The 27,534-nt window shown below is 47.5% G+C and overlaps 1 pseudogene; it reads left to right on the plus strand.

Annotated features, from left to right (window-relative positions):
• The first annotated feature begins 10,776 nt into the window (after window positions 1–10,776).
• Window positions 10,777–10,895, plus strand: LOC134964773 (5S ribosomal RNA; annotated as a pseudogene).
• Window positions 10,896–27,534: the final 16,639 nt, after the last annotated feature.

Genomic DNA, 27,534 nt, shown 5'->3' on the forward strand with positions numbered 1-27,534 from the left:
TTGCATATGGTGCATTTCCCACATTTATAAGACCCTGTGCATTTCAGCATAGGGGTGTTCCGGGTAGGTTTTTCTTTCAGCATGCTGGGTGCGATGAGGTCCTTAAGGTTTCTTGATTTTTTAAAGATGAGTTCGGGTTTGGGCGGTAAGATTTCTGTGAGCAATGGATCCATTAAAAGGATTCCCCAATGGGTTCTGAGGGAACTTCTAATCACTTTTTCATGTTGACTGAATGTGGTGATGAAAGCAACTTTTTCCTTCTTTTCATCTCTGGTTTTATACGTGAGTAGTTCCTCTCTATCCAGGGTTCTTGTTTTTTCCAGTGCTTCATAGAGGCTGAGATCAAATTAAAAGAATCTTAAATGCTCAGCTTTAAGGATAAGGAGGACTATCAAATCAATGAAAAGGTTCTTAACAAGAAATTGGAACATGTGAAGGGGAGGTTATTAAAAGAAAAGAAAAAAGTTTATACAGGACAAGAATGACTATAATCAAGGTCTGACAAAAAATTGGAGCAGATTCAAGGCCCCAGATCACCAGTCCAACGGAACGGGAAGATATCATTGGAGAACAGTACCCAATAGATGGAGAACCTCTAGGAATATGAGTATGGACTCTCCGTCAAGCCCACACGTAAGAACAACCAATAGATTCTCAGCTCTACAAAGAAGGTACTCAACAGGTGACCTGGATTTTTTATCATCAAGAACGGGAGCGCGAACAAAAGATACGGTGAGAAACATGGTGACAGAGGACAGCAAACAAGCATCACCCATGAAAATAAGGTTTCTAGAAGAAGAGGCAAACAGGGCAGTAGGAGGGAGAGAACAAAAGAGACTAAATCTACAGTAGCTGAACCACAAAGTAAAGGCATCTTCAACCTATCCAAACACACACTAACCAAACCTGAGGTGACACTGTTCAGTAAAGGATTATCTTTTGCACCCACAAGCAGTTACAATAAATTTTAGACTTTCATTGACTTGAACAAATTCATAAGAAAACTAACTCTGAAAAGACATTTTTTGAGGAAAGAAGATGCCGTCCTAAGTAATTATGTGGACCGATCCAAATCCGGTTTAAAACCAACATCCAAATATTACCCTTTGGAATCCAAGGGCAGCAATGTCAGCATGTTTTATGATCTGGTGAAGAAAGACTTATGTGATACAGAATTAAAACCGTTAAAGGAAAAGAATATGAAGAATCGTGAATGTGAAGCCTTGAAAAAACTACAGAGAAACAACAATATAGTTATAAAACAAGCTGATAAAGGGGGTGGACCACGATGTTTACACGATGGAGGCATTAAGACTTTTGGGAGTCACAAACTCATATACACTGCTCCAAAGCGATCCGAAATAAGTATTTGTGGAAGAGTTAAGGACTTTACTTCTATATGGCCTAAGAAACAACGTGATAACCAAAGAAGAGTATCAATATCTCATGCAATCTAATCCAATTACCCGCATCTTTTATTTCCTGCCAAAAATACATAAATCTCTGACTAACCCGCCCGGTCGACCAATAGTGGCAGGTATAGGCTCACTGACTGCAAATCTATCGGAGTATGTTGATGTTTTTTTGAAAAATTATGTGAAAGGCCTACCATCCTTCTTGAAAGACACGACATCGGTACTCAACATACAGAAAACGGTGGAATGGAAGGATACTTACATATGGGCGACGGTGGATGTCCAATCCCTGTATACATGCATTGAACATTCCAAAGCCATAGCCGCATGCAGGGAATTTCTAGACAATGATCCATCTTTGACCGGTACCCACAGAAATTTTATATGTGATATTATGTATTTTATCCTTAGCCACAACTATTTTAAATTCTTAAACCAGTTTTATCTACAATGCTGCGGTACAGCAATGGGAACGATCTTTGCCTCGAGTTTTGCAAACTTATTTATGGGATGTTGGGAGAGAACATGGGTCTACAATCTAAGCGCTTTTAAGGAAAATGTGGTATTTTATACACGTTATATTGATGATATCTTAATGATCTGGGATGGCACAACTGAAACTTTTAATGAATTTCTAAGGACATTGGGAGACAACGATTTGAACCTTGCCTTTACCTCGACAACAAATAACAGATCCATTAAGTATTTGGACCTGATTTTAACTGGAGAAAATGGAGGGGTCACTACCAAGAATTTTATCAAAAATGTAGACATGAACAGCTACTTGCACTACCAAAGTAATCATTTGGAAAGGTGAAAGAATAACATCCCTGCATCCCAGTTCTCAAGAATAAAGAGGAACTGCACCAGTGCAAAGGATTGTGAAGATCAACTGGAGATATATAGGAAGAGGTTTGAAGATAAGAAGTACCCCATGTCCCTTCTAGGTGAAGCACTGGAAAAAAACAAGAACCCTGGACAGAGAGGAACTACTCATGTATAAAACCAGAGATGAAAAGAAGGAAAAAGTTGCTTTCATCACCACATTCAGTCAACATGAAAAAGTGATTAGAAACTCCCTCAGAACACATCGGGGAATCCTTTTAATGGATAAAGTGCTCAAAGAAATCTTACCGCCCAAACCCGAACTCATCTTTAAAAAATCAAGAAACCTTAAGGACCTCATCGCACCCAGCATGCTGAAAGAAAACCCACCCGGAACACCCCTATGCTGAAATGCACAGGGTCTTATAAATGTGGGAAATGCAACATATGCAAATACCTACACCAGAATAGGAAAACCTTTAGTGATATGGAGGACAAGAAAGAATACACCATAAATGAATTCATGAACTGTAACACCTCGTCCGTGATTTATCCTTTGGAGTGCACCTGCAAAATGAAGTAAGTGGGAAAGACAGAGACCCCTCAAAATATGGATTCAAGAACATATAAGGAACATCAGGAACAAGGTGGAAAGCCATGCAGTTTCCCAACACTTTGTATCTCAGCACAACTCTAATCCAAAGGACCTTACGTTTAAGGCTATTAAATACGTTTGCCTGGGAGAGAGAGGAGGGGATCTCGGAAACAAACTCTCAAGACGAGAAATGTACTGGATTTTCCAGCTGCAGACTCTATGAAGGATATGACCTAAATGAAGGATATGAAATCGCACCTTTTTTATAAAGTGCAGTATCCCTCAACCCTTTCCACTCACATTTTTCATCACCTTCACGGAATACATTTGTATATCTAGCTAATCATTGCACACTATGCACTTTTATGATGAAAGAACTAACTCACGTGGTCTCTGGTGTTATGATGTCTAACTACTAGGGATGTGCACCTGAAATTTTTCGGGTTTTGTGTTTTGGTTTTGGGTTCGGTTCCGTGGCCGTGTTTTGGGTTCGAACGCGTTTTGGCAAAACCTCACCAAATTTTTTTTTTTGGATTCGGGTGTTTTTTTGGATTTGGGTGTTTTTTACAAAAAACCCTAAAAAACAGCTTAAATCATAGAATTTGGGGGTCATTTTGATCCCATAGTATTATTAACCTCGATAACCATAATTTCCACTCATTTTTAGTCTTTTCTAAACACCTCACACCTCACAATATTATTTTTAGTCCTAAAATTTGCACGAGGTCGCTGGATGGCTAAGCTAAGCGACACAAGTGGCCGACACAAACACCTGGCCCATCTAGGAGTGGCACTGCAGTGTCAGGCAGGATGGCCCTTCCAAAAAATACTCCCCAAACAGCACATGACGCAAAGAAGAAAAAAAAGAGGCGCAATGAGGTAGCTGTGTGAGTAAGATAAGCGACCCAAGTGGCCGACACAAACACCTGGCCCATCTAGGAGTGGCACTGCAGTGTCAGGCAGGATGGCCCTTCCAAAAACTACTCCCCAAACAGCACATGACGCAAAGAAGAAAAAAAAGAGGCGCAATGAGGTAGCTATGTGAGTAAGATAAGCGACCCAAGTGGCCGACACAAACACCTGGCCCATCTAGGAGTGGCACTGCAGTGTCAGGCAGGATGGCCCTTCCAAAAAATACTCCCCAAACAGCACATGACGCAAAGAAGAAAAAAAAGAGGCGCAATGAGGTAGCTGTGTGAGTAAGATAAGCGACCCAAGTGGCCGACACAAACACCTGGCCCATCTAGGAGTGGCACTGCAGTGTCAGGCAGGATGGCCCTTCTAAAAAATACTCCCCAAACAGCACATGACGCAAAGAAAAATGAAAGAAAAAAAGAGGTGCAAGATGGAATTGTCCTTGGGCCCTCCCACCCACCCTTATGTTGTATAAACAGGACATGCACACTTTAACCAACCCATCATTTCAGCGACAGGGTCTGCCACACGACCGTGACTGAAATGACTGGTTGGTTTGGGCCCCCACCAAAAAAGAAGCACTCAATCTCTCCTTGCACAAACTGGCTCTACAGAGGCAAGATGTCCACCTCATCATCATCGTCCGATTCATCACCCCTTTCACTGTGTACATCCCCCTCCTCACAGATTATTAATTCGTCCCCACTGGAATCCACCATCTCAGATCCCCGTGTACTTTCTGGAGGCAATTGCTGCTGGTGAATGTCTCCATGGAGTAATTGATTATAATTCATTTTAATGAACATCATCTTCTCCACATTTTCTGGAAGTAGCCTCGTACGCCGATTGCTGACAAGGTGAGCGGCGGCACTAAACACTCTTTCGGAGTACACACTGGAGGGAGGGCAACTTAGGTAGAATAAAGCCAGTTTGTGCAAGGACCTCCAAATTGCCTCTTTTCCCTGCCAGTATACGTACGGACTGTCTGACGTGCCTACTTGGATGTGGTCACTCATATAATCCTCCACCATTCTTTCAATGGTGAGAGAATCATATGCAGTGACAGTAGACGACATGTCAGTAATCGTTGGCAGGTCCTTCAGTCCGGACCAGATGTCAGCATCAGCAGTCGCTCCAGACTGCCCTGCATCACCGCCAGCGGGTGGGCTCGGAATTCGTAGCCTTTTCCTCGCACCCCCAGTTGAGGGAGAATGTGAAGGAGGAGATGTTGACAGGTCGCGTTCCGCTTGACTTGACAATTTTCTCACCAGCAGTTCTTTGAACCCCTGCAGACTTGTGTCTGCCGGAAAGAGAGATCCAACGTAGGTTTTAAATCTAGGATCGAGCACGGTGGCCAAAATGTAGTGCTCTGATTTCAACAGATTGACCACACGTGAATCCTGGTTAAGCGAATGAAGGGCTCCATCCACAAGTCCCACATGCCTAGCGGAATCGCTCTGTTTTAGCTCCTCCTTCAATGCCTCCAGCTTCTTCTGCAAAAGCCTGATGAGGGGAATGACCTGACTCAGGCTGGCAGTGTCTGAACTGACTTCACGTGTGGCAAGTTCAAAGGGCAGCAGAACCTTGCACAACGTTGAAATCATTCTCCACTGCGCTTGAGACAGGTGCATTCCACCTCCTTTGCCTATATCGTGGGCAGATGTATAAGCTTGAATCGCCTTTTGCTGCTCCTCCATCCTCTGAAGCATATAGAGGGTTGAATTCCACCTCGTTACCACCTCTTGCTTCAGATGATGGCAGGGCAGGTTCAGGTTTTTTTGGTGGTGCTCCAGTCTTCTGTACGCGGTGCCTGCACGCCGAAAGTGGCCCGCAATTCTTCTGGCCACCGACAGCATCTCTTGCACGCCCCTGTCGTTTTTTAAATAATTCTGCACCACCAAATTCAAGGTATGTGCAAAACATGGGACGTGCTGGAATTTGCTCAGATGTAATGCGCGCACAATATTGCTGGCGTTGTCCGATGCCACAAATCCCCAGGAGAGTCCAATTGGGGTAAGCCATTCTGCGATGATCTTCCTCAGTTGCCGTAAGAGGTTTTCAGCTGTGTGCGTATTCTGGAAAGCGGTGATACAAAGCGTAGCCTGCCTAGGAACGAGTTGGCGTTTGCGAGATGCTGCTACTGGTGCCGCCGCTGCTGTTCTTGCAGCGGGAGGCAATACATCTACCCAGTGGGCTGTCACAGTCATGTAGTCCTGAGTCTGCCCTGCTCCACTTGTCCACATGTCTGTGGTTAAGTGGACATTGGGTACAACTGCATTTTTTAGGACACTGTGGAGTCTTTTTCTGACGTCCGTGTACATTCTCGGTATCGCCTGCCTAGAGAAGTGGAACCTAGATGGTATTTGGTAACGGGGGCACACTACCTCAAGAAATTGTCTAGTTCCCTGTGAACTAACGGCGGATACCGGACGCACGTCTAACACCAACATAGTTGTCAAGGCCTCAGTTATTCGCTTTGCAACAGGATGACTGCTGTGATATTTCATCTTCCTCGCAAAGGACTGTTGGACAGTCAATTGCTTACTGGAAGTAGTACAAGTGGTCTTCCGACTTCCCCTCTGGGATGACGATCGACTCCCAGCAGCAACAACAGCAGCACCAGCAGCAGTAGGCGTTACACTCAAGGATGCATCGGAGGAATCCCAGGCAGGAGAGGACTCGTCAGACTTGCCAGTGACATGGCCTGCAGGACTATTGGCTTTCCTGGGTAAGGAGGAAATTAACACTGAGGGAGTTGGTGGTGTGGTTTGCGCGAGCTTGGTTACAAGAGGAAGGGATTTACCGGTCAGTGGACTGCTTCCGCTGTCGCCCAAAGTTTTTGAACTTGTCACTGACTTATTATGAATGCGCTGCAGGTGACGTATAAGGGAGGATGTTCCAAGGTGGTTAACGTCCTTACCCCTACTTATTACAGCTTGACAAAGGTAACACACGGCTTGACACCTGTTGTCCGCATTTCTGTTGAAATACTTCCACACTGAAGAGCTGATTTTTTGGGTATTTTCACCAGGCATGTCAATGGCCATATTCCTCCCAGGGACAACAGGTGTCTCCCCGGGTGCCTGACTTAAACAAACCACCTCACCATCAGAATCCTCCTTGTCAATTTCCTCCCCAGCGCCAGCAACACCCATATCCTCATCCTGGTGTACTTCAACACTGACATCTTCAATTTGACTATCAGGAACTGGACTGCGGGTGCTCCTTTCAACACTTGCAGGGGGCGTGCAAATGGTGGAAGGCACAAGCTCTTCTCGTCCAGTGTTGGGAAGGTCAGGCATCGCAACCGACACAATTGGACTCTCCTTTGGGATTTGGGATTTCGAAGAACGCACAGTTCTTTGCTGTGCTTTTGCCGCAAGTCTTTTCTTTTTTCTAGCGAGAGGATGAGTGCTTCCATCCTCATGTGAAGCTGAACTCCTAGCCATGAACATAGGCCAGGGCCTCAGCCGTTCCTTGCCACTCCGTGTCGTAAATGGCATATTGGCAAGTTTACGCTTCTCCTCAGACGCTTTTAATTTTGATTTTTGGGTCATTTTTTTACTGATCTTTTGTGTTTTGGATTTTACATGCTCTGTACTATAACATTGGGCATCGGCCTTGGCAGACGACGTTGATGGCATTTCATCATCTCGGCCATGACTAGTGGCAGCAGCTTCAGCACGAGGTGGAAGTGGATCTTGATCTTTCCCTATTTTTTTAACCTCCACATTTTTGTTCTCCATATTTTGCGCACAACTAAAAGCCACCACAGGTATACAATTTAGATGGATGGATAGTATAGTATTACTTATACTTATGGACGACGAGTGCACTGACGACACAGAGGTAGGTACAGCCGTGGCCTACCGTACTGCTGCTTAGTGCTTATATATAAATATAATATACTGTATAACGGACCTGGTGGACAGTGTCAGCAGACTGCTAAACAAACTAGTATGAAGAAAGAAAAAAAAACCACCACAGGTATACAATGTAGATGGATGGATAGTATAGTATTACTTATACTTATGGACGACGAGTGCACTGACGACACAGAGGTAGGTACAGCCGTGGCCTACCGTACTGCTGCTTAGTGCTTATATATAAATATAATATACTGTATAACCAGTGGCGGAACAAGCAAGCGGTGGGCCCAGGTGCGACAAAATGCTTTGGGCCCCCCCCCATACCATCCAAGTCCATCCCATGGGCAGTGCGCGCCGTAGGCGCGCGCAAAAATACATAGTGGCGTGGCTTCGTGGGGAAGGGGTGTGTCCACAAAATAATACCAATTCATAAAACGGTGCACAGTAGTCTCCATTCTTCAAATTACGCCGCACAGTAGCACCACTACACCAGGTAGAGACCCTTTTACACCTTACAGCGAACAGATTCCCCTTTTTACACATAACGGCAGACAGCGTGCACTTTTTACACATAACGGCAGACAGCGTGCCCTCGTTACACATAGCGGCAGACAGCGTGCACTTTTTACACATTACGGCAGATAGCGTCCCCATTTTACACATTACGGCAGACAGCATACACTTTTTACACATAATGGCAGACAGCGTGCCCTCGTTACACATAGCGGCAGACAGCATCCCCTTTTTACACATTACGGCAGACAGCATACACTTTTTACACATAATGGCAGACAGCGTGCCCTCGTTACACATAGCGGCAGACAGCGTGCACTTTTTACACATTACGGCAGATAGCGTCCCCATTTTACACATTACGGCAGACAGCATACACTTTTTACACATAATGGCAGACAGCGTGCCCTCGTTACACATAGCGGCAGACAGCATCCCCTTTTTACACATTACGGCAGACAGCATACACTTTTTACACATAATGGCAGACAGCGTGCCCTCGTTACACATAGCGGCAGACAGCGTGCCCTCGTTACACATAGCGGCAGACAGCGTGCACTTTTTACACATTACGGCAGACAGCGTCCCCATTTTACACATTACGGCAGACAGCATACACTTTTTACACATAACGGCAGACAGCATCCCCATTTTACACATTACGGCAGACAGCATACACTTTTTACACATAACGGCAGACAGCGTGCCCTTTTTACACATTACGGCAGGCAGATTCTACCTTTTTACACATAGCCGCAGGCAGATTCCCCATTTTTATACATAGCGGCAGGCAGATTCCCCATTTTTACACATTGCGGCAGGCTGATTCCCCCTTTTTACACATTGCAGCAGGCAGATTCCCCATTTTTACATTGCGGCAGGCAGATTCCCCCTTTTTACACATTGCGGCAGGCAGATTCCCCATTTTTATACATAGCGGCAGGCAGATTCCCCATTTTTATACATAGCGGCAGGCAGTCCCCCCTTTTTACACATTGCGGCAGGCTGATTCCCCCTTTTTACACATTGCGGCAGGCAGTCCCAACAAATAAAAAAAGAAAGAGACAGACAGAAAGAAAGAAAGAAAGAAAGAAAGAAAGAAAGAAAGAAAGAAAGAAAGAAAGAAAGAAAGAAAGAAAGAAAGAACGAAAGAAAGAAAAATTATAATTACCCTCTCTGTTGGCTCAGGCTCCTTGTGCAGCTTCCCAGGCAGTAGAGAAGAAGGAGGAGGGAGGTGGAGGAGGGAGCCGCAGCAGCGCTGTGTTATTGGTGGAGGCGCTGCTGCTGCTGCCCCTCTGCTTCACTATAGGCTGTTCTCAGAGACAGCCTATAGTGAAGCAGAGGAGCAGCAGCAGCAGCGCCTCCACCAGTAACAAAGCGCTGCTGCGGCTCCCTCCTTCACCTCCGTCCTCCACCTTACCCCGTACCGCTGCAGTGCGCGCCGCTCCTCTCCTCTCTCTCCGGGCGGCTGTGCGCTGCGGGCAGCGTTGCCCGCAGCGCACAGCGGCATGTAATGAGTCAGTTTGACTCATTACATGCTTGGGCCCCTGAACAGAGGCGGGCCCCAGTGCAACGCACTGCTTGCACTGCCAGTAGTTCCGCCTCTGTGTATAACGGACCTGGTGGACAGTGTCAGCAGACTGCTAAACAAACTAGTATGAAGAAAGAAAAAAAAAAACACCACAGGTATACAATGTAGATGGATGGATAGTATAGTATTACTTATACTTATGGACGACGAGTGCACTGACGACACAGAGGTAGGTACAGCCGTGGCCTACCGTACTGCTGCATAGTGCTTATATATAAATATAATATACTGTATAACGGACCTGGTGGACAGTGTCAGCAGACTGCTGAACTAGTATGAAGAAAGAAAAAAAAAACACCACAGGTATACAATGTAGATGGATGGATAGTATAGTATTACTTATACTTATGGACGACGAGTGCACTGACGACACAGAGGTAGGTACAGCCGTGGCCTACCGTACTGCTGCTTAGTGCTTAATTATATATATAATATACTGTATAACGGTCGGACCTGGTGGACACTGTCAGCAGACTGCTATTAACAAACTAGCATGAAGAAAGAAAAAAAAAACACCACAGTGGTCACTGTCAGCAAAACTGTGCACTGTACTCCTGCTATAACTGCTCCCCAGTCCCCACAATTAGGCAGTGTGAGCAATGCACTCAGCACAGATATATCATGCAGCAGTGCAGCACACTGAGTGAGCACAGATATGGTGGAGCATTTTTTTTCAGGCAGAGAAACAACGGATTAAACTCAAAACCCTGCACTGTACTCCCTAACAGCTGCTCCCCGTCCCCAATCCTCCCCACAATTAAAACTAAGTCACTCAGGTTTTTTTTTTTTCTAATACAACGGAGAGGACGCCAGCCACGTCCTCTCCCTATCAATCTCAATGCACGTGTGAAAAATGGCGGCGACGCGCGGCTCCTTATATAGAATCCGAGTCTCGCGAGAATCCGACAGCGGGATGATGACGTTCGGGCGCGCTCGGGTTAACCGAGCAAGGCGGGAGGATCCGAGTCGCTCGGACCCGTGTAAAAAAAAGGTGAAGTTCGGGCGGGTTCGGATTCCGAGGAACCGAACCCGCTCATCACTACTAACTACTTCGCGTACAGTCAAACCACACTGGTACGCCCAATCTCGTCTGATCTTGGAAGCTAAGCAGTGTTTGGGCCTGACCAGTACCAGGGAGGGAGACTACCTGGGAAGATCGGGTACTGTAATGATTGACAAATGACGTCAACTAACTACTGACCAATCTAGCAGCATTAATGCAGCCAATTATTAGCACTATATAGTTCAAACACATCAAATTATCTACAAATTAATATATATGTAAGACAAGCCCTGCACTCACTCCATATATTTTGACCCATGCATAACTTAATCACGGACCTCCACATGTGTAAGATAAGCTCTGCACTTTATATGTTTATATATATATTTTTTTACAAATAATTTTTTTGCACCTCTCTAATCGTAACCTCGTGTCACCAATTATTGCACTAGCACCTTATAATCTATATCATATTAATTTTCACTACAATATTACCATATAAATACAAATGCTAATGTTTATATATATTTTATTATGTTTCCTTTCTATCTTTCCCTCATTTTATTGTGAGCTGTTACTATGGAAACTGTTCTAAATGCTTGCAAACAACATTATACTCTGATATTACCACTTGTTTCTTTTTATTTATGGAACCGTTGCCATGGACACAGATGCACCTGGAATAAACATGTGTCTGACGAACCACTAAAAGATGGCCGCCGCAGCATGGGAATATATGGACCAAGTCCCACCTAATATGGCCGCTGCTACATAGACACTAACAGAGACAGAACTCTCCCATATGAACTACAGCCACCAGGAGCAGCCTCGGACACATGCGCAGAGGATGCTTTGAAGCCGGGAGCCGCCGCGGGTGAGTGCGCAGACGCGATCAGAAGTGGGGCAGAAATGACTAATGTTTATGAGCAGCGGCATCCATCACCGGAAGTGTGGCGGAAATGCCGCTAATACATCTCTTCTGACTGTTCTAAGTCTTTTTAGACTCATTTTAGACTCTATAATCAATTCGTTCTGCATTACTAACTAGCCCACACCAACCTGTCTCCATTCATGCTGCACTGCAAAGCAGTTCTGAAGTGTTTACTACATAATTGAATCACATGATCACCTATGATGTCACAACCCTCCTACTAAGTAATATGGGTATAAATAGACATGCAGGTCCACTCTGTCCCTACCCCTTGAAGAAGTCTGATGAGACGAAACGTGTTGGATTTCCTGCACTAACCCCCTCCTGATTTGAAGCTAAGTTTGATCTCCTATCCTTTTTTAATTCTTTTTGGTACATACTATGTTCTTTTATATAAAAACTGTTTTATGGTTTTTAATGTAATTGTGTAACTGTCACGATCCGGGTATCTGGACGCCATTTCTTACCCATCAGATGCCTCCTAAGGCTGGCTCAGCGCTCCAGGACCGGATCCCATCTGTTATCCTGATGTTTACATTCCTGTATCCTCTCCTGTCTCTCTGAGACGCTGTCACAGTAACGCCTTATTACATCTGGCATGGCGTCTCCCGCGGCCTCCGCCGCCGTCCCCGAGCTTCTGCATGCAGAGTGTCAGAGTGGCGATTACGTCAGCCGCGGCCTCCGCTGTGTCCGCGTGGTTGGATGTGCACTTGTCAGCCTGGCATCTCCTGTCTCCAGTGGCCGGCGCCGCCATTACTGTTTTCATTACCACATGGATTACAAACCAAACTTCCCTCCAAGTGTCTGCATGGGCGCAGCCATCTTGGATTCTGTCAGCTGATCATTTCCTCCAATCTGTTGTCAGTATTGTTAATCTGCATAATTGCCTAGCCAATCCCTTCCTTGCTGCAGGTATAAATACACTGTGCCTGAGCAAGGAAGGCGTCAGTGCTTTGGTTGTCAAACCTAGTTCCTGTTTGTCTCTCTCCTGTGATTGTCTTCCAGGTTCCAGCTCCTGTCTCAAGACTTTCACCATAGAGACCCGCACCAGCATTCCACCTGCGGTGTAGCCTGACTCTCCGATCCATTGTGGATTCATCTGTTTCCAGCTACAACATTACCTGCTTCCAGCCCAGCTTCCAGCAGAGTACAGCTTCTCTTAAAGGGCCGGTGTCCTTTCTACAGTTTACCACTCTCCACCGGTATTAGTATTTCTCCGCTCTCAAGTTCTACATTTCATTCATATTGCATCGCTCTCAAGCTTCATTTATTATTTAACTGGTTCCAGCCAGTATCCACTCCGTGCCAACATCTGTCTGGTTCCAACCAGAACCCACAGCAGCTATTTTATTTACAGCAGTCCAGCTTTCCCTGGAACACCAGCTGGTACGATCCTGGTCTTTCTTCATTACTACAGTCAGGCCTGGTAAGGACTTTCCAACTCGCAGATAATAAGAACTGTCTCATACTACCAGAGCTCTGTGGCCCCTGCCACCCTGTAGTACCCAGGAACTGTATTATTTCTCTGCTGATTTTATGTTTCTTTTACTGCTACTGTGATGCATGGAGTTTGTCATAAATAAACATCATTGACTTTTATCCAAGTTGTCGTGGTCACGCCTTCGGGCGGTTCTTCTTCATGTTACTTACATGTCCAGGGGTTCCGGTACATCTCAGCCCCTACAACTGAGGCTGCCTCCCGTCAGCTCAGGCCCTCAGTTGTGACAGTAAGCACTGACCTAATGAATCCAGCCGGAGACCAGGATCAAGCGGCCAGGCCGATGCAAGAACTGGCAGCCCGACTAGAACATCAGGAGGCTGCACAGGGCCACATCATCCGCTGTCTCCAGGATCTCTCTACTCGGCTGGATGGGATTCAGACAACTCTCCGTGGATCAGGCGCGTCTGGTGCGTCAACCACAGTGACTCCAGCTATAACCCCACCCACCTTACCCATTTCTGCTCCACGTCTTCATCTTCCAACGCCAGCAAAATTTGACGGATCTCCAAGATTCTGCAGGGGATTTCTCAACCAGTGTGAGATTCAGTTTGAGCTACAACCTGGCAATTTTCCCAGTGACCGTACAAAAATTGCCTACATTATTTCTCTTCTCAGTGGCTCAGCCCTTGATTGGGCATCACCGTTATGGGAGAGGTCCGACACCCTGCTATCTTCTTACACTGCATTCGTGTCAACATTCAGGCGCATCTTCGACGAGCCAGGCCGGGTAACCTCAGCTTCATCCGAGATTCTCCATTTACGCCAGGGGTCACGTACTGTAGGACAATATCTGATACAGTTCCAGATCCTGGCATCCGAACTGGCATGGAACGACGAGGCCCTGTATGCTGCATTCTGGCATGGCTTATCTGAGCGTATTAAAGATGAGTTAGCTACCAGAGACTTACCCTCTAAGTTAGATGAGCTAATCTCACTCTGCACGAAAGTTGATTTACGTTTCAGAGAGAGAGCAACTGAGCGTGGAAGATCATCTGCTCCAAAATCTTCTGCTCCTCCTCCTCGCCAACTGTCACCAACTAAAGATGAGCCCATGCAAATTGGCCGTTCCCGTTTAACTCCTGCTGAGCGCCGTAGACGTCTCTCCGAGTCTCTCTGTCTTTATTGTGCAGCTCCGTCTCACACCATTAATGCCTGTCCCAAACGTCCGGGAAACTCCAAATCCTAGCTCGCCAAGGAGAGGGCCGGCTAGGAGTAATGATCTCCTCTCCATCTCCTCAAGATGGTAATCTCCCAGTCTCGCTTCAAGTTGCTCAACGATATCGGAACGTCATTGCCCTCCTTGATTCCGGAGCAGCTGGGAACTTTATTACCGAAGCCTATGTTAAACGGTGGTCCCTACCCACCGAGAGACTTCCTTCGTCCATTTCTTTAACTGCCGTGGATGGCAGCAAAATTTTTGATGCAGTTATTTCTTTAAGGACTCTACCAGTTCGTCTGAGAGTGGGAGTTCTTCATTCCGAACTTATTTCTTTTTTAGTGATTCCAAGAGCCACACATCCTGTGGTCCTGGGCCTTCCATGGCTCCGTCTTCACAATCCTACAATTGATTGGACGACTACGCATATCCTGGCATGGGGTTCCTCCTGTGCTGAGACATGTTTGTTTAAAGTATTGCCTGTCTGTTCTTCCTCCCCCAGGTCGTCTGATGTTCCACCTCCTCCATATCAAGATTTCACGGATGTGTTCAGTAAAGCTTCTGCTGATATCCTTCCTCCTCATAGAGAATGGGACTGCCCGATTGATCTCGTTCCAGGGAAGGTTCCACCTCGAGGCCGAACTTATCCGTTGTCTCTGCCTGAGACGCATTCTATGGAGGAATACATTAAAGAGAACCTAGCAAAGGGGTTCATTCGACCTTCTTCTTCCCCAGCCGGCGCAGGCTTCTTTTTTGTAAAAAAGAAAGATGGTGGTCTGCGGCCGTGCATCGACTACAGAGGTTTGAACGACATTACCATCAAGAACCGTTATCCTTTACCCCTGATTACTGAGCTCTTTGACAGAGTTAGCGGAGCTACCATCTTTACAAAGCTGGACTTGAGAGGTGCATACAATCTCATCCGGATCCGTGAGGGTGACGAGTGGAAGACCGCCTTTAACACCCGTGACGGACATTATGAGTACCTCGTCATGCCCTTCGGATTGAGCAATGCTCCAGCTGTCTTCCAGCATTTTGTCAATGAGATCTTCAGAGACATTCTATACCGTCATGTCGTGGTCTATCTAGACGATATCCTCATTTTTGCCAACGATTTAGAGGAACATCGTTTTTGGGTTAAAGAGGTTCTGTCCCGTCTCCGTGTCAATCATCTCTATTGCAAATTAGAGAAATGCGTCTTTGAAGTCAAGTCCATTCCGTTTCTAGGGTACATTGTGTCCGGTTCCGGACTAGAGATGGATCCTGAGAAACTACAAGCAATCCAAAATTGGCCGGTACCCTTAACCCTCAAAGGGGTCCAGAGGTTCTTAGGGTTCGCCAACTATTACCGAAAGTTTATACGAGACTTTTCCACCATTGTGGCGCCTATTACTGCTTTCACTAAGAAGGGTGCTAACCCGTCCAAGTGGTCTGAAGAAGCCATGCAAGCATTTCATCTTTTAAAACAAAGGTTCATCTCTGCGCCTGTTCTGAAACAGCCTGACATCGACTCTCCTTTCATCTTAGAGGTGGATGCCTCCTCCGTTGGAGTAGGAGCGGTGTTATCTCAGAGGGCTAAAGATGGCCATTTACACCCTTGCAGTTTCTTCTCCCGGAAGTTCTCCCCAGCTGAGCGCAACTATGCCATTGGCGACCAGGAGTTGCTAGCCATCAAGCTCGCTCTAGAAGAGTGGAGGTATCTGTTGGAGGGAGCTTCTCATTCAATCACCATACTTACAGACCACAAGAACCTTTTATATCTGAAAGGCGCACAATGTCTCAACCCTCGTCAGGCCAGATGGGCACTTTTCTTTTCCAGGTTCGACTTTAAACTCCAGTTCTGTCCGGGCTCTCAGAATCGCAAGGCCGATGCCCTTTCCCGCTCATGGGAGCAAGAAAATGAGTCAGAGTCTTCAGACAAGCATCCTATTATAAATCCATTGGCATTCTCCACGGTAGGGATGGACTCTACGCCCCCATCAGGGAAAAGTTTTGTGAAACCGATGCTAAGGAAGAAGCTCATGCATTGGGCCCATGCTTCCCGTTTTGCCGGACATACAGATATCTAAAAAACCCTGGAGTTTATCTCTAGGTCCTATTGGTGGCCAACTCTGAAAAAGGACGTCTTGGAGTTTATTGCATCTTGCCCAAAGTGTGCTCAACATAAGGTATCCCGCCAGTCGCCTGCGGGGCAACTGGTTCCACTATCTGTTCCCCGTCGACCTTGGACCCATTTGTCGATGGATTTTATTACAGATTTACCCATGTGCAACAAGTTCAATACCATCTGGGTGGTAGTTGACCGGTTCACCAAGATGGCACACTTCATTCCTCTCACCGGTCTTCCGTCAGCTTCCAAGTTGGCTCAAGTATTCATACAAGAGATCTTCCGACTCCACGGTCTTCCTGAAGAAATTATTTCAGATCGAGGAGTTCAATTCACAGCCAAATTCTGGCGAAGTTTATGTCAAGTCCTCCAAGTCAAGCTAAAGTTTTCCACGGCTTACCATCCTCAGACCAATGGTCAAACCGAGAGGGTGAATCAGGACTTGGAGGCCTTCCTTCGCATCTATGTGTCCTCCTCTCAAGATGACTGGGTTCAATTACTTCCCTGGGCCGAGTTCTGTCATAACAACCAGTATCATTCTTCATCTGCTTCAACACCATTCTTCACTAACTTTGGATTCCACCCTAAAGTCCCTGAGTTCCAACCGCTTCCAGCAACTTCTGTTCCCGCAGTGGATATCACCTTGCATCAGTTTGCCAATATCTGGAAGAGCGTACGATCAGCTCTGCTCAAGGCATCGTTCAGGTACAAGAAGTTTGCGGATAAGAAGCGTCGAGCAGTTCCTGCTCTCAAGGTGGGTGATCGGGTATGGTTATCCACGAAGAATTTGAGGTTAAGAGTTCCCAGTATGAAGTTTGCACCTCGCTATATCGGTCCTTTCAAGATTGAACAAGTCATCAATCCTGTTGCTTACAGACTTCAGTTGCCTCCCTTCTTAAAAATACCCAGGACATTCCATGTTTCCCTGTTGAAACCGCTGATCTTGAATCGGTTTCATTCCTCACTTCCTCCAACTCCGAAAGTCCAAACTCAACGAGGCGTTGAGTATGAAGTAGCCAAGATCCTGGACTCACGTCACCGTTACGGTCAACTACAATATCTTATTGACTGGAAGGGTTATGGCCCTGAGGAACGTTCATGGACCAATGCTTCTGATGTCCATGCTCCTGCCTTGGTCCGGAGATTCCATTCCAAGTTTCCTCAAAAGCCAAAGAAGTGTCCTGGGGCCACTCCTAAAGGGGGGGGTGCTGTCACGATCCGGGTATCTGGACGCCATTTCTTACCCATCAGATGCCTCCTAAGGCTGGCTCAGCGCTCCAGGACCGGATCCCATCTGTTATCCTGATGTTTACATTCCTGTATCCTCTCCTGTCTCTCTGAGACGCTGTCACAGTAACGCCTTATTACATCTGGCATGGCGTCTCCCGCGGCCTCCGCCGCCGTCCCTGAGCTTCTGCATGCAGAGTGTCAGAGTGGCGATTACGTCAGCCGCGGCCTCCGCTGTGTCCGCGTGGTTGGATGTGCACTTGTCAGCCTGGCGTCTCCTGTCTCCAGTGGCCGGCGCCGCCATTACTGTTTTCATTACCACATGGATTACAAACCAAACTTCCCTCCAAGTGTCTGCATGGGCGCAGCCATCTTGGATTCTGTCAGCTGATCATTTCCTCCAATCTGTTGTCAGTATTGTTAATCTGCATAATTGCCAAGCCAATCCCTTCCTTGCTGCAGGTATAAATACACTGTGCCTGAGCAAGGAAGGCGTCAGTGCTTTGGTTGTCAAACCTAGTTCCTGTTTGTCTCTCTCCTGTGATTGTCTTCCAGGTTCCAGCTCCTGTCTCAAGACTTCCACCATAGAGACCCGCACCAGCATTCCACCTGCGGTGTAGCCTGACTCTCCGATCCATTGTGGATTCATCTGTTTCCAGCTACAACATTACCTGCTTCCAGCCCATCTTCCAGCAGAGTACAGCTTCTCTTAAAGGGCCGGTGTCCTTTCTACAGTTTACCACTCTCCACCGGTATTAGTATTTCTCCGCTCTCAAGTTCTACATTTCATTCATATTGCATCGCTCTCAAGCTTCATTTATTATTTAACTGGTTCCAGCCAGTATCCACTCCGTGCCAACATCTGTCTGGTTCCAACCAGAACCCACAGCAGCTATTTTATTTACAGCAGTCCAGCTTTCCCTGGAACACCAGCTGGTACGATCCTGGTCTTTCTTCATTACTACAGTCAGGCCTGGTAAGGACTTTCCAACTCGCAGATAATAAGAACTGTCTCATACTACCAGAGCTCTGTGGCCCCTGCCACCCTGTAGTACCCAGGAACTGTATTATTTTTCTGCTGATTTTATGTTTCTTTTACTGCTACTGTGATGCATGGAGTTTGTCATAAATAAACATCATTGACTTTTATCCAAGTTGTCGTGGTCACGCCTTCGGGCGGTTCTTCTTCATGTTACTTACATGTCCAGGGGTCTGATACAACCTCCCAGGTTTCGGTACATCTCAGCCCCTACAACTGAGGCTGCCTCCCGTCAGCTCAGGCCCTCAGTTGTGACAGTAACTTTTTTACTCTCATACTGTATGTATTAAAAAAATTTTAATATTTTTTACATTCGTTTGGCTCTTAAATTATAAGAATCTTAACCGCTTTTAGCAACACTGGTCGCTGCTATCCCTATCCCTCCATATTCCTAGACATATTTATTTATTAACAGTTTCTTACATAGTGCATCAAATTCCATTGTGATTTCCAATTTAAAACAACAGTGATAAAACAACACTGGGTAATAACAGACAGACATAGAGGTAGGAAGGCCCTGCTCACAAGCTTATAACCTATAGGGAAATACGCATTGATGCACAAGGATAGGTGTTGTATATTGCATAATGGTCCACCAGATTGCAAAGGTTCTTGGTGGCTGTGTGATGGGGTCACCCAGCAATGTTGGCCTGGGGTCAGGAGGACGAAAGCATGATTATGTATTTCCTTCATCTGGGGGTCACATCTTACCATAAGGGATAGAAGCATCAGCACTAAATGAGATAACTTTCTTCTAGTGGTATACAAGATCCTCCCCTCCAACTCACTCCTCAGTTTAAACTTAAAAAGTGTTAAGGATAGGTTGAATAAACAGTGACTAGCATCCTTCTCAAACTCAACCAATAAGGAAGGGTCCAAAGTGTTCCCCAGATAAAGTGTCCATACAACCATATAATAAATCCTCTGATTATGTATCGTACTAAGGGCGGGATGTACTATCACTGATCGCGGGTCATCGCAATGATGCTAATCGCATATGTACTAACATATGCGATTAGTATCGCAAAGCAATCAGTGTTGATCCAGAGGACAGGGTTTTTGGCGGCTTCCGTCACCTCCCAGCCCCAGGTGACGTCTGCAGGGAGTCCCCATGCTCCTCCTTCTCCCCCATGCAGCCAGGAGACAAGGCTGTCCTGCGGGGGAGAAGGAAGAGGGGGCAGGGGGTAAATAGGTCGTCATGAGCGGCACAGGTCGGCGGCGGGATGCGGCGGCGGTAAGAAGCCCATAGGCTTCTATAGGGTATTGTTATCAAAAGATGGGGTCTTAGTACATATGAAAATGTGGTAAAACCCCTGAAAACAGGGGTTTTACCAAGTTTTCCCTTTAGTACATCCCACCCTAAGCCAGTAATTATTTGTTGCACTCCCCTATCTAAAGATGGCATTACCCAATGAGGTCAATGTACATTTTGTGGAGTTTGATAACTACTTCTCCCTAGAAGCGGAACTAGCAAGTAGTGGTCCCAGGTGTAAAAATATGCTTTGAGCCCTCCCCACCACCACCACTATGCAACAGAGTGCTCTCAATGTACATACTATGCACGCTGACCCCAATTCACATAATACTCCACACTGTGCTCCAAATTACACCAAACACAAATGATGCACCACAATATGCCCCTATAAACATTATATGCCATACCGTGCTCCCAAATCATATCAAACACCCCAGTGTTCCCCTGAAATCACATATGCCCCAGTGTTCCCTTAAATAAAATGCCCCAGTGTGCCCCAAATCCCATAATATGCCCCAGTGTGCCCCCAATTCCCATAAAATTACCTATTGTGCCCTCAAATCACATATGTCCCAGTGTTCCCCTATATCACATAATGTGCCCCACTTTGCACCCAAATCACATACTGTAATGTGCCCAAGTATGCCCCCAAATCACATATGACCAAGTGGGTTCCAAAATTACATATGTCCCACTTGCCCAAAACCCATAATATGCCCCACTATGCCCCCATATCAAATTGTATACTCCAGTACTAACCCACAATAATTTCTGAATTACTTACCTGTGCTGGCTCATCTCTGATGACTGCCCACAGTACAGAGTCCTTTCAGGTTCCATATTTCTCCCACAGACCATGCTGCTCACATGTAAAATGAGACCAGGATACAGAGCTCAGCTGCCTATTTGGCATTGTGCTGGTACCCTAGGGAGCTCAGGCACACTGTGTTTGCCCCAAAAACCCCAGTGTTACCAGGCCAGGGCAGGGGCAAGGAGGCTCTTCTCTTTTTTTATTTCAGGCTCGGGACGTCAGCTTCCATCAGGGCTGGATTGAGGTCCACATAGGCGTGGGGCTGAAAATGATCAAGGGCCTATTGTGAGAAATTGAGGAGGTGTGGCTAATCCTATGTGGGTGTGGCAAGTGACATATGGGTCATGTACACTCCCTACACTATAAGCCCCAATGTCTCTATAAGTAGAAAAACAGCATTACTTTGTGAGGAAATTTGAAATATAATTTGAATTATTATTTATGGCATCCATGTTGCCAGCCTTACAGTTATTCATAATCATGCTGTCATGTTGATGGGCCATATTATTATCTGGGGCCTGGAGCTGGAGCTTCATTTGCCCCATTGTTAATCTGGCCCTGGTTCCCCGGCAACAGCAGTGCTACAGAGGAGTGGAGGAGATGAGAGAGGGGGATGTGAGAGGTGGGGAAGGGGAGTGGTCTCCTCTCCTCTGGCCGGACCCTCTTCCACCTTCCTCATTATGGCCCACCACCGACCGCAGCATACTCTAATGAGTCAGTCTGACCCATTATTAGTACTGTTGCTGATAATGCAGCTGGCTTGTGGGCCCCTTAACTCAGGGCCGAATTATGCCTTCAGGGGGCCTGGGATACTTAAGATAGGGGACCCTCTTGTCAGAACTACCCCACTGGTTATGTCTGTTTGTGTGCGCCTCCTCCTCCCTCAACAGCAATCCCCTGTACCCACATCCAGAGCCAGATTTAGACCATCAGTTTAGGTCCTCCCTTTCTCAACTGCATGCAGTGTCACACACAAACACACACACTGACACGGACACCTCTTACTGACAGATACCACTTACTGACATGTCACATACACATCTTACTGATACAAACACTGACACACACACAAAGAAGACCCAGACACTGCTTATTGATACAAACACACTGACAGACATCCTTACTGACACAGACAACACTTACTGACAGATACACCTTACTGACACACCACTTATTGGCACATACATACTGACAGTCACCCCTTACTGATACAGATACAATTTACTGATACAAACATTTACTGACACCCCTTACTGTCACAAACTCTTACTGAAACACACTCATTGACACAGATTCCACTTACTGACAGATATCCCTTACTGACACTATTTATTGGCACATTATCATACATATTTACAGACACACCTTACTGACACAGAGAAAACTTACTAACACAGATACCCCTTACTGACACACACACACAACACACTTATTTACACAGATACGACTTACTGACAGTCAGACACAGACACCTCTTATTGACCGATACTCCTTAATGACACACACACGGACACAAACACCCTTACTGACATACACACTTCATGGCATACATTCACACAGAAGATGACATAGCCTTCATGATATGCTCTACCCCCCCCCCCTCCCCCCCAGCCCACTGCTGCACAGTGCACACTGAAACACATGCTACTGGTGTCACTGTGTGGGGTTGGTGCTCACCTCTCCAAAGTCCAGACTACCTTACTTGTTTCACCTTTTCCACTTTTTATCAGCTGCAGTCAGAGATCTGTTCATTTTCTGCTTCAGTCTGCTTGCTCTCCTCAGAGATGCGGAAGGAGTTGTGGTCTGCTAATGGCTGCTGTACAGTAGCTGTGTAACCCTTCGTGCTGCCACTCAGCGTGACTGCAGCGTGTAGGCAGCAGGAGGTGTCTGTGTCAGAGGCAGAACTACTCTAGCCGAGGGGTCCCCTTGAGATTAGCGGGCCCGGGGTACTGACCCCCTGTGATGCCCCCCCTTAATCTGGCTCTGCCTTAACTGCTGCGAGCCTCAGTGGAAAGCACCATCTGTACCTGCTGTAGTTCCGCCATTACTTCTCCCTTCAGAGCTGCACACTTGTGTACATGACAATGTGCATCGCACAGACCTGTTTTTTACTAAAGGAAGACTTTACACAAAATTGTTTAGGCTCTTGAGGCTACTGGTTTAACAAAGTTGTCATGATTAGACACAAACGTGTGTGGGGGGGGGGGTTGGCACTCACCAAAATTCAAACAACAGGATGGGTGCCCTCCAAAAGAGATATACAATTCAAGAAGCAACATTGACATAGCTAAAGGTAATCTAATGTATTATACACTTTTATGCTCCTGACGAAAGTGAAAACACTGAAACATTGACAACTATGTAGGTCTCCTGACCCGTTATTTCATTATATTATATGTGAGTGCCTCCGCTGTTTCTTGAATTGTGTATATACTATTACTATGAATAGTATTAATTAATTACTACTGTATGTATGATTGCCCTTGGCACCCAGTAGAAAGTAGGAAAATTGAATGGAAAATTATTTCCCTGATGTCATGACTAAGGTTTTTGTGAACCCGGTGTAGTGAAGTCTGTGCGGGCGACTGGAGGATTATGTGAATACTACCACTGACCTGGTTTGGAAATGTTGTGGACTCGAGTATTCTTCCGATGACTGGGAAGAGGAACCGCGGCAGAGATGGCCGAATCTAGGCTCTCCTCATACAGGATTAGGTCGGCAGACAGGAAGCACGTGGGGGCGCTGAAGGTCTCCTGAAAGACAGAACTGGAAAGGCGCTGATGAATCAGTGAAGAATACCAGGTTCAACTGTGCTAAAGGGCACGGGATGCTTGGAGACACTGAGGTGCTTGGAGACACTGAGGTGCTTGAGGACACTAAGGTGCTTGAGGACACTGAGGTGCTTGAGGACACTGAGGTGCTTGAGGACACTGAGGTGCTTGGGGACACTGAGGTGCTTGGGGACACTGAGGTGCGTAGAGGCACTGGGATGCGTGGAGGCACAGAGGTACTAAGGCACGGAGGTGCTGAGGCACGGAGGTACTGAGGCACGGAGGTGTTGGAAGCACGGAGGTACTGAGGCACGGAGGTGCTGGAAGCACGGAGGTACTGAGGCACGGAGGTGCTGGAAGCACGGAGGTACTGAGGCACGGAGGTGCTGGAAGCATGGAGATACTGAGGCACGGAGGTGCTGGAAGCACGGAGGTGCTGGAAGCACGGAGGTACTGAGGCACGGAGGTGTTGGAAGCACGGAGGTACTGAGGCACGGAGGTGCTGGAAGCACGGAGGTACTGAGGCACGGAGGTGCTGGAAGCACGGAGGTACTGAGGCACGGAGGTGCTGGAAGCACGGAGATACTGAGGCACGGAGGTGCTGGAAGCACGGAGGTACTGAGGCACGGAGGTGCTGGAAGCATGGAGGTACTGAGGCACGGAGGTACTGAGGCACGGAGGTACTGAGGCACGGAGATGATGAGGCACTGAGGTACTGAGTCACGGAGGTGCTGGAAGCACGGAGGTACTGAGGCACGAGGTGCTGGAAGCACGGAGATGCTGAGGCACGAGGTACTGAGGCACGGAGGTACTGAGGCACGGAGATGAAGAGGCACTGAGGTACTGAGTCACGGAGGTGCTGGAAGCACGGAGGTACTGAGGCACGGAGGTGCTGGAAGCATGGAGGTACTGAGGCACGGAGGTACTGAGGCACGGAGATGATGAGGCACTGAGGTACTGAGTCACGGAGGTGCTGGAAGCACGGAGGTACTGAGGCACGAGGTGCTGGAAGCACGGAGATGCTGAGGCACGAGGTACTGAGGCACGGAGGTCCCAACTACAAAAGTAGTAAAACTGAAACACGACTTCTGTGGTTTTCAGTGGAGAACACGGAATTCAGTACTGTGCCTTTAAGACGAAACATTGCAGCTGTGCCTTTACATTGAGACTCAGGGAAAATGATGAAATCAAATGGCAACACACAAGTAAACCAAACGGTAACAAGGGAACAGAGTTCCCACAGGAACTTAGGTACAAAGGTTACCTTAAGGGAGCTCAGCATAAGACTCACACAAGGCTGTATGTGACATGAGGAACTGGCCCAGATTCCAACTCAGCCTCCTGATTTATACTTCCTGGTCCCTGATGATTGGTGGGCAGGATTAGGTGATGTAGAGAGTCTCAGGCTGGCAGAGGATTGGACAACTCTGGGTCAGGTGAAGTCACTGTCATGTGACTACTCTAGAGGAGGCTGTGAAGTGCAGCGAGGCCTAGCAGGAGGAGAGAACACTGAAGCCTGAACTTCAGATTACTGAATTCAGCCTCACACAGGAGATCACCACAGGTGGAGCTAATTAACTATTACCTCTCAGGCAGAGAACTCAGGAAAACTGACAAGCTGTTTAACTCCGTGAGTGAAAAGACACAGGATCCAGGACAGATGGCAGGGGTAAGTCACCAAATATAAAACCTACAGTCAGGATTGTGACAGTATCCCCCTCTTCAAGGGTGGACTCCGGACACCCATCTTGAATCTTAGAGGAACTTGAGAAATTCATACAGAAGAATTTAGGACCTTCGTTGATGCAGATTCCAAAGGTTTAGGACTAAATTCTTTAACTACAGCGTTACTGAAAGTCTGTAAGTCATGGAACACAGGATCATTACTCTCAAAGAGCATGTTGGCCCACTCCAAAGCTCTTCCTCTGAATGCCAGGAACAGATATCGAGTAACGTTGGAAAGAGTTACTGCACCTGAAGGATCAGACTCCATCCGAGAGAGAAATTGTTCAACCAGAGCGGCATATTGCAATAAATCTCCATCAAAGTAAATAGGTGGAAAACCATCAGACGAAAGCTTAGAGGATGAAACTGAAGAAAGCTTTGGCTGGACGAGTAGGACTGGATTGGATCCGAGGATACTTGAATTGGCTGGAGCCAAAGGAGACGGACCAGGCTGGTCCTGGAGTATTGCTGGACCGGCTGGAACCGGGACGGACTGACCAGGCGGAGCCTGGAGTATTGATGGACCGGCTGGAACCGGAACGGACTGGCCAAGCTGGGCCTGGAGTATTGCTGGACCGGCTGGAACCGGGACGGACTGACCAGGCGGAGCCTGGAGTATTGATGGACCGGCTGGAACCGGGACGGACTGACCAGGCGGAGCCTGGAGTATTGCTGGACCGGCTGGAACCGGGACGGACTGACCAGGCTGGGCCTGGAGTATTGCTGGACCGGCTGGAACCGGGACGGACTGACCAGGCTGGGCCTGGAGTATTGCTGGACCGGCTGGAACCGGGACGGACTGACCAGGCAGGGCCTGGAGTATTGCTGGACCGGCTGGAACCGGGACGGGCTGAGCCCTTTCTTCACAGGGCTGGGCTGAGGCAAGAGCCCCCACTTCACGGGGCTGGGCTGAGGCAAGAGCCCCCACTCCACGGGGCTGGGCTGAGGCAAGAGCCCCCTCTTCACGGGGCTGGGCTGAGGCAAGAGCCCCCTCTTCACGGGGCTGGGCTGAGGCAAAAGCCCCCTCTTCACGGGGCTGGGCTGAGGCAAAAGCCCCCTCTTCACGGGGCTGGGCTGAGGCAAAAGCCCCCTCTTCACGGGGCTGGGCAGCACTCTGTAGACTCTCTGGCTGGGCAGCACTCTGTAGACTCTCTGGCTGGGCAGCACTCTGTAGACTCTCTGGCTGGGCAGCACTCTGTAGACTCTCTGGGGCTGGGCGCTCTGAACCCCTCACTGGGGCTGGACGCTCTGAAGACGCCCCTCCTGGGGCTGGACGCTCTGAAGACGCCCCTCCTGGGGCTGGACGCTCTGAAGACGCCCCTCCTGGGGCTGGACGCTCTGAAGACGCCCCTCCTGGGGCTGTGGACACGGACTCCTCTGTGACTGTAAATGGCTTGAACATTCTTCTCTGGACACCCAACTTGGGATAAGGTCTTTTAACCACCGGACCCCAGTCATAAATTTGAGTCTCTCTCAGAAGAGTAGCCTTCTTGATACCCCCGTCAGCAGCAGATGGATCGGATACTGTGGATGACTTGTAGACATGAGCACTATGATACTGAGATTTGTCACTATTACCTGGCTTGCGAAGAATACAGTCTTTAACAAAATGACCAGAATTTCCACAGTAAAGACAGAGATGTAGCTCCTTACGCCGCTGACGTTCAGCTTCAGAGAGCTTGGGCCGTGGATAGCTCTGATGAAAAACTTTCCCTTGCGCAGAGGAAGAGACTCTATTAACTGAATGGGACAAAACAGGATCAACAACGTTGGTAGTATTCCTGAGGAGATCAGGCATCACAGAGAGAATACTAGGCAAAAGTTCTTGTAACTGTAGTAACATCTGGTAGAAAATCTGCAGTTGGTCAGGAGTCTTAGAGCAGAAGGTCATAGAATCTCTGGAGGACGAATTCCGCTGCAGACACTGTGCCAATCGATGCTGAGTCGACTCCAGACCTCCCAAGCGTCCTGCAATATTGCTTAGGAGGTCATGCGTCAGACAAACACTTTCGGCCGGGTCCATGTGGCCAGTTCCTACTGTCATGACTAAGGTTTTTGTGAACCCGGTGTAGTGAAGTCTGTGCGGGCGACTGGAGGATTATGTGAATACTACCACTGACCTGGTTTGGAAATGTTGTGGACTCGAGTATTCTTCCGATGACTGGGAAGAGGAACCGCGGCAGAGATGGCCGAATCTAGGCTCTCCTCATACAGGATTAGGTCGGCAGACAGGAAGCACGTGGGGGCGCTGAAGGTCTCCTGAAAGACAGAACTGGAAAGGCGC

Source organism: Pseudophryne corroboree, chromosome 9, assembly GCF_028390025.1.
Source record: "Pseudophryne corroboree isolate aPseCor3 chromosome 9, aPseCor3.hap2, whole genome shotgun sequence".
NCBI classification, from domain to species: domain Eukaryota; kingdom Metazoa; phylum Chordata; class Amphibia; order Anura; family Myobatrachidae; genus Pseudophryne; species Pseudophryne corroboree.